Genomic DNA, 8,182 nt, shown 5'->3' with positions numbered 1-8,182 from the left:
CCCCAAGTCCGCCAGCCTCGCGTCCCCCTCCATGCGGCCTCTCCCTCACATTGTCCTCTCTTACGGGGACGCCCCTCAGTGGACCAAGGGCCCCCAGATGATCCGAGACGGCCGCGTCTCAGCCACACCTGCAGACCCGGGTTCTGCACGCGCAGGCTCCGGGCTTCAGGACGTGGACATGCCTTCCAGGAGCCACGGTTCAACGCACTATGGGGTGTTGAGCGGGCGCCTCTATAGGGTGGGGAACGGGGGCTCCCGCTGGTGGGTGTGTCTGGGTGCCTCTGCCCCACTCGGAGTGTGACGGTTGATGAGCTCAGAGCCCCCGCGGCACTGCCCCCTCGGGAGCCGCTGTGGCCCCCTCGCCGCCCCTCCCACCTTTCATCAGAGCCCAGCGCAGCTGGGGACCTCGTCCCTGACCCCGGGCCTCGGAGGGCTCAGTCCCCTGGCTGAGCACAGCGTCGGGGAGAAGAGGCCTTCACCTTCACCGAGGGGCGGCGTGGGGCCCCCACACCCGGGGGCACCGACCTCCAAACAGGCTGTGCGTAGGGCGTGTGCCGCCTTCTCGGTGTTGGGACTCACAGTGAAAACAGGGTCCACAGTTGACCGCCAGGCCCAGGCCCCTCCCAGCCTGTCACCCATCCCCATGGTGGGACGCAAGTGTGACCCCGGCCCCTCTGTCCCCCACACGTTTGAGCGTGTGCCCAGGAGGGGGCCTGCCTCCGTCCCCACGGCTGTAATGAGGCCCCAGACGGGCAGGAGGCGCTGCGTGTGACCACCCGGGACGTGGCAGTAACGGCGGGGCTGCAGGAAGGCGGTGCCCACCGCGTCCCGGCAGAAGCTAACGGGCGGCGGCCTCCGGCGGGTCTGGAAGCGTCTGCCCCACAGGAAGCAGTTAGTGAGATCAGAGCAAACTCAAAGGGAAAGATTCAGCTACAGATGAACACTTTGTAGTTCAGCGCATGAAGCGTCTGAGTGATACTTGCCGAGCGACTTTGGAAGTACAGACAGGGTCCCCCGAGTGCTGCATGCCCCCCCACCCCGGTGTTCATTTCTGGCTGCTGAGAGCAGTTAAAAACGTCCAGAGTTTTGGTGTTTGCATCGCCAAAGCTTCTCACGCTCCAGCCGGCGTCCGAGCCGCCGGGAGCCTGCTGAGTGCAGGCGCGGAGTGTGGTCTGGGGGCCCGCAGGCNCCCCCGCCCCCCCTCCCTGCAGGGTTTGTCTCCCGGGACCCGGCAGCACCAGCACCTTCCGTCCAGCAGGCGCGGGGATGTGGTGCGAGAAAGCAGGGAGAAATCGGGGTGTGGGGTGAAGCCCCCTGTGGAGCGGAGGGCAGGGAGGGAGGCGGGGACAGGGCTAAAGTCCTGGCGCCCAGGTAGGAACTGTGGGAAATCCAGGAAGATGCAGGGACAGTTCACACACCGTGTTACTAGATTTATTTTCTTTCTGGTCCCTGCCTTCCAGGTAGTAAGCCCACAGCGTGTGCCCTGTTAGGCTCACACATCCCCAACGTATTTAAGATTCTGGGGGCGCCTGGGTGGCTCAGTCGGTTAAGCATCCGACTTCGGCTCAGGTCATGATCTCACAGTTTGTGGGTTTGAGCCCCGTGTCGGGCTCTGTGCTGACAGCTCAGAGCCTGGAGCCTGTTTCAGATAGTGTGTCTCCCTCGCTCTGACCCTCCCCTGCTCGCACTGTCTCTCTCTCTCTCTCTCTCAGAAATAAATAAAACATTACAAAAAATATTAAAAAAAAAAAGATTCTGTCTCGGGTCGGGTCCCGCTGGGGCGGGGGCATCTGTGGGGGTTGGGCTGGAGCGCCGTGTCCCCGGGATCAGGGCCCAGGGAGAGCTGACGACGGGGAAAGTGCTGTTTCTCTGAATTCCTCAGGCGGCCGACCAGAGGGGCCCCTTGAGTGTCCTCTGAACAGGGAAGAAGGTCACACGAGCACCGGAGGCAGGAGCCCCCGGCCTGGGCCCCACCCACCTGCTTATCAGCCACCGGAGCACAGGGGGTCTGAGGGTGGAGGTCAAGGCTGGAATGAGACCTTGTTACTGGACATCAGGGGCTCCGCTGTGTCGCTGGGTTGGGGAGGGGACAGGAAGCAAAGGCCGTCGGGGGCAGGTGGGGCCTTGGCCCCGGCCGGGCCCCTGGCAGGGGCTCGAGACATTAGGAGACTCACTTGGTCTTGTTGGNGGCGGGGAGGCAGCCTGGCTGGCCTGTCCCCGGCCCTCAGCTCCAGTCGGTGGGGGCTCCTCGGTCCCTCCCGGGGCCCCCGCCCCCAGCTCCCGGGGCACACAGCTACCCCAGCCCCCAGCCCGGCGGGAGCTGGAGCGGAGAAGCAGAAATCCTTCCTTTGTTAATCATTTTCCAGTGAAACCTCGCTTTTGGCCTGGAAAGTAGGCCGAGGCCTGGCGAGCGCGGGGGCGCCTGGACCCTCACGCAGGCCGCGCGGAGCCGCCACCAGGAGGGGCGGGCTGCCCGGCTGGCAGCGCCCTCTCTTCTGACTCACGCAGATATTTATAGCGGAAGCGAGATGCGCCAAGGCCAGGCTCCGGGGGGAGTCGGCAGTGCGTACATCTGGGGGCCTCGGGCCGTCTGTCCCCTCTGCCTGCTCAGGGTCTTGGCGGCCAGCGAATGCATGATGGTGCCCGTCCCACACGGCGCACTTGGCTGCCGCCGTCCTGAGAGCTGCCGGCCGGGGTGGGGGGGGCGGGGGCAGGTCAGCGCCAGGAGCCGGTGCTGCCCCCCCAGCGAGAGGGCGTGGGGCACGTTGTGTCTGCACAGGGTCACAGACGAGATGTCCTCAAGTCCCGCTCCTGGGCACGTGGGGCAGGCCCCCTCTGGGGGAGAGAGGGCCGGGCACCCTGGCAGGTGCCCTGGTGGGGTGGGGAGGGGCTTCCTGTTGGGACAGCCACGCCCTCGTGAGGCCGCCCCCTTCCCCCCACCCCAAGACCACCCCGCACCCTTGTCCCTTCCGTTCCAAGGGACATCCAGCGTGGCCTCCCTGGGGAGGGGGCGGCCGTGACAGATGATGCCCAGTGGAATGCCCCTCACGTCCCCCAAGTCCCGAAGGGGAAATTCAAGACCCAAAAGTAAAGGGCGAGGAAAAGACCGATGTGCCCAGTTCTTGGGGAGACTGGGGTCTGTGCCGGGAGCGCGGGGCCGGCCTTGCCGCAGCTCAGCGGGGTCAGCGGCCAGCAGCCAAGAGAGGACCGCAGACGCCTACGCCAGCGCCGGGGTCTGTCCCCTCGGCCCCTCCAGTCTGAAGACTGAGGACGAGGGGAGGGGTCCCTGCGCCTGACTTGCCCTCCTGTGTCCCGGCCGCCCGCTCCGCCCCAGGGCGCGGCCCCTCTGGCCACGCATCTCCCGACGTCTGTGTTTCAGTCCTGGGGGGATTTCCGAGCTCTCCAAATTCCTGGTTCGTTTTTCTGGGGAGGCCAAGCCGCCCTTTGCTGTTTTTGCTGTTTTGGAGCTGACAAGCCCTATTTCTCTCCAAGATCCTGTCTCACCCTGCGCGACTTCTGCCCCCGCCACGCACTCTCGCTTTATAAACACCAGGACCCCTCAGATGACTCTGTCCAGCACCTGCTGGGCCGGGGAAGGGCTGTGGGTGGGGCCCCTCCCACCTCCTGGCCCCCTGCCTTACCGGTGGGCGACACTGGGGGCCTCCACCAAACTCCCCTGCACCCAGAATGGGAGGAATTATGGGGTGGTCAAGCCCCCCTGGGCTGGGCGTGTATTCTAGAAACTCTGAGTAATTTCTCCCGTGGGACAGGCACCCCTGTTCCCACGTGTCTGTTTCTTGTGGTTTCGGCAAGGCCTGGGGGGGCAGCAGGGCGGCAGTTGAGGCTGTCCCTGCCTGTGGCGAGCCGGGGTCCCCACGCCACACGCCCACCGCGGGGCTTTCAGCACCATCCCCCCATGTGCAGGGGCGCCTGAGTTTGGGGGCTGGGGTGGGTGCCGAAGCCCCCGGGGCCAGGCTCGGGTCAAGCCCTGGCCGGCCCGACGCCCCAGCGGGGAGGCCCCCTTTGCTGACGTGCGGCGGCTGCTTCTGAGGGCTCAGTGCGGAAACGCGGTGACGGGAGAGGCGGGGTTTAGCAGAGGTCACGGCTGCGCGGGGCCGGTCCCCGCACGTCTGTTTGCGAGCGCAGTGATTTATTTTCCTGTCTGAACCTTGCTTTGCAGTGGGATTTGCAGCCACGAAAGTTCTTGGCCGGGACATTCGTGTCTTAGGAAATGTTGGGTTGCACTTTTATTTTTAGCCTTAGGAATGCGACGCTTGATATTATTTCGGTTTTTTAAGATGGTCCAACTTTAAGATGAGAACTATGTCCCTTCACCCCCTGCCAATCCCCGAACACTCCTGCCGAAGTTCCACGTGGAAACCACAGGCCGTCGTGCTCTGTCCCTGCGGGGAAATTCCTGCTGAAGGTCCCTGGTGCGCCTGGGTCCCCATGTCAGCCGCCCAGGCCTGCAGGCTCCAGAAAACAAAGCACTGTCCAGGCTGGGGCAGGACCCGGCTTCTCGGGCTGGAGGACGGGGGCCTCTCTGTGAGANCGCCGCGGGTGACGGGCTGCAGGGGAGCCGCCCCACCCGTGCCGCCGGCTGAGCCTGCGGCAGGCAGGCTGCTCCTGGCCCCTGGGTTTCCCTGGGGTTCGCGGTGTGCACGTCAGGGGGCGCTTCTCCGTGTGGCCCAGTTACAGCCCAGGGGAAGGGCGATGCTGACTGCCTGGGCCTCGGGTGGAGCCTTCCAGAACTGTGCCGGGGTCCCGGATGTGGTGACGGCCGCTGAGCTGGGATCAGGCGCCATCACGTCACTCCGGACCCTGCGTTCTGCCGCCCCCCATCCTCCATCTGAGAGGCCCTGCCCGCCCCGTCCCCCCTGCCCCCCAATCACTCATGGCTCCTGTTTCAGTGTCTGTCATTTCGGAGCACGGCATGTGGCAGGGACGTGNTGGCCTCCGATGTGGACACCTGGGTCCACGTCTTGGTTGTTCACAGTGACCGTCCTGGGCAAGTGGCACGCAAGCCCCGGTCCCAGCTCCTCCTGAGGAAGGAGCAGCTGGCGAGGGAGAGATGTAGCAAATACAGCGATGCCCGGCCTGGAGCCTCTCCTGCCGGGACGGAAATGCTCATGTCTCCCACCATAGGTGCCTGGAAACAGAGGGCGCTCCCTTGACTCACAGCCCGTATCGGGGCCCCACCCGGCCTGGCTCGTGCACCCTCGGGCCCCCAGCCTGGGCGCCGCTTCTCCCTGCTGCCATTTCCCCGGGGCCCCAAGGGCACGACGCTCCCAGGAACATCCAGTCCCAAAGGCGGGATGTGCGGGTCTCTCTGAATTCCACGTCCTGGGGTCCTGAAGCTCAGGAAAGGACAGTGAGCACCAAGACACGTGTCTGCAACGGGGCGGAGGTTCGGGGGCGGGGCCAGGCCGCTCCTGGCACAGATGGGGAGGTGGGAGTCGCCCCATGAGCCCAGGCAGGTGGCCCGGCACAGCCTTTCTCCTCAAGTTGGGGGGGCGCGCCACATCTGGGGGACGAGTGTTCTCAGCAGAGTTGGGGCTGGTGCACCCCCTTTCAGGTTCTGAATCGAGGCCCCAGGTCTCTGGGCATTTTCTTCTATAACAGCTTCACTTCCCCCCATTTCACGGGGTTGTTTCTAATGGGAAGTTCAAAGACTTCTCCAACATTAAGGGGCGTGCACTAGTTGCGCCAGGCTCACCGAGGGCAGCAGAGGCCAGCACCGAGGCCGAGGCTGCCTCTCCCTGGGGGAAGGGACCCAGTGGGCTGGACACGGAGGGGCTTCCCAGGCCCTGGCTCCGCCATAGCCTCTCCGAGACCCGGTGTGCCTGTCCACCACCACCCAGGTCCATCTCCCTGCCAGGAGGTCACAGTTTCCTCGGAGCCCCCAGGCACGGCACACAGGAGGGCTCGTAAAGGCTGATTCGGTTGAGTATGTGATAGGCGTAGTGAGTGAGCAGGTGAACCTTCGTGCCCTGACGTGGCCCACGGGGTGCAGAGTCTGACCCCTCTGCGGGGAGCGGGGCGGTCCCTCAGCTGCTGCCCGGGGAGGCAGGAGGGCAGGGGGCTTGCTGCCCCGGGCACAGGGTGGTTCACAAAGTACCAGGCGTGCTTTTCTCTGTTAGCAACAAGCTGTCAATCCGCGCACAGCCTGCGGAGTTGGTGGGGCCCCTCTCGGTCTCGCGGGTGCTTTGAAAGTCAGCTAGTCCATTTGGGGGGCAAGATTAGGTCTGGGGGAGTTTCCTCTCTTCTTCCTATTTCTGTGGGGTTTCCACAGTTTCTATAACATTTTCATAATTTAGAAAACTAGTTTTTAAATGTCTGGAGTAATTTTGAAAACTAGGCATCTGTGTTGCCAGCCTTGTTCCAGAAGGATCTATGGCGTTCTTGGCGATGCATCCTCCTCCGGGGTCATGCTGGGGTGTGCTCGGTCTGAACTGCACCCCATCCCCGCAGTGGGTCACATGTCGCACCACAGCCACGTGTCCCACTCCGGGTCTCCCCAGGGCCCTCGTGCTCCAGCGAGACTCATCTCGGAGACTTCCTGTCCCAAACCTGACATGACCATTTCTCCATGAAGCCCTGGTTTCCCGGAGCGAGAAAGGGTCTGTAGAGACCACAGTTCGGTGGTAGGTGCTCACCCAGTTTGCCGCTGTTTCTACACTTTGTCAGTGGATACATTTAGAAAATGTGTATATTTTTTAAAATGTTTTTTCATTTATTTGTTTTGAGAGAGAGAGAGAGAGAGGAGGGGAGAGGGTCAGGAAGAGAGAGAGAGAGAGAGAGATAGAATCCCAAGCAGGTTCCGCACTGTCTGTGCAAAACCTGATGTGGGGCTCAACCTCACAAACTGTGAGATCATGACATGAGTTGAAACATAGAATCAGGTACTTAACCGACTGGGCCACCCAGGTGCCCCGGAAATATGCATCTTTTTAAGAGGAAAAAAAGCACGAGTATTTGCTGCTATTTATTCAGGTTAATTATTAAAGAGGTTTTGCTTCACTTTATTGGCTTTACATGGGCTTCTCTGGGGACCCCTCTCACCTTGTTATGGGGTCTCCCCAGTGTCCGCTGTGAGCACAGAGCCCGTGCCCTTTGGGAACGGTCAGAGCCCTGACCTTCGGGGAAGTGGCCTTCAGCTGACACACGTATGAGCAGGCGGGGTTGGGGACAGAATCAGGGACAGGGAGCCAGTGGGCACATCTGAGCAGCTAAGACCTGAGGCAGCCGCCAGAGCTGTGGGAGGCTCAGTGGGGCAACGCTGACCCAGGGGGACCGGGGCAGAGTCCCCGGAGAGGCCACCTCACACCAGAGCCTGCGTGGGCCCCGGACCCCGCACTGGGGGGGTGTGTGTCCTGCTGTCGTGGAGGCTGGTTCTCTCCGTCGTGGAGGCTGCTTGGCGCATCCACACCAGGCGACTCGGGAGCTTTCCAACAGCCTGAGACGTGTGCCCTGGGGACAGAGAGCATCCCACGACTCTTGTCCACTCACTTACCCTCATGTCTATTCCTTCCTCCCCACCGTGGCCTCCCCTCCCCCCAACACTGCTTCTCGGCTGCCCCCCTAGCCCTGCAGATGCTGGGTCTCAGGTCACAGCCTTTGCTCACCTGGGGCATTCACCTGCTGAGCTCCTACCGGACAGGTCTGCTGCCCAGTGTCCCCAGGGATACGGCAGCAAAGCCGGGGCCCCTGCGGCTTATAGCCCGAGGGACAAGCAGAGCGAGCCACACCTCAGGCCAGCTGGCTGGTGGCGGGTGCGGGCTCTGCTGGCGCAGCGCTGGGGGGTAGGGGCCTCCGGCTGGGCCGAGGGGACACTGGGCGCTGCAGAGGGTGGGCCTTGCGAGCATTTGGGAACCATCCTCCTGCTGAGAGGAGCATGGTCCTGGGTAGGGGCCTGGGGGTGGGGGGCACACCAGGGGTCCAGGTGGATGTCAGCCCCCTGGGGAGCCACGCAGCAGGCGCAGGGGAGGGCATGGGTCCTGGGGCACTTGCAGGTGGAGGGCAAGATCTGCTGAGCTTACACAGTGAGAGAGGGGAGTCAGCGCTCCAAGGCTGTGTGGCCTGAGCTGACAGGGACACAGGGCAGAAACCTTTGGGAGGAAGAGGTGGAGTGATCAGGGACAAGCTCAGGCTCCGACACAGCCCCTCCCCACAGCATCTCCCC

Source organism: Crocuta crocuta, unplaced genomic scaffold (assembly GCF_008692635.1).
Source record: "Crocuta crocuta isolate KB4526 unplaced genomic scaffold, BGI_CrCroc_1.0 scaffold675, whole genome shotgun sequence".
Lineage (NCBI taxonomy): Eukaryota > Metazoa > Chordata > Mammalia > Carnivora > Hyaenidae > Crocuta > Crocuta crocuta.
Note: the sequence above shows the minus strand (reverse complement) of the source record.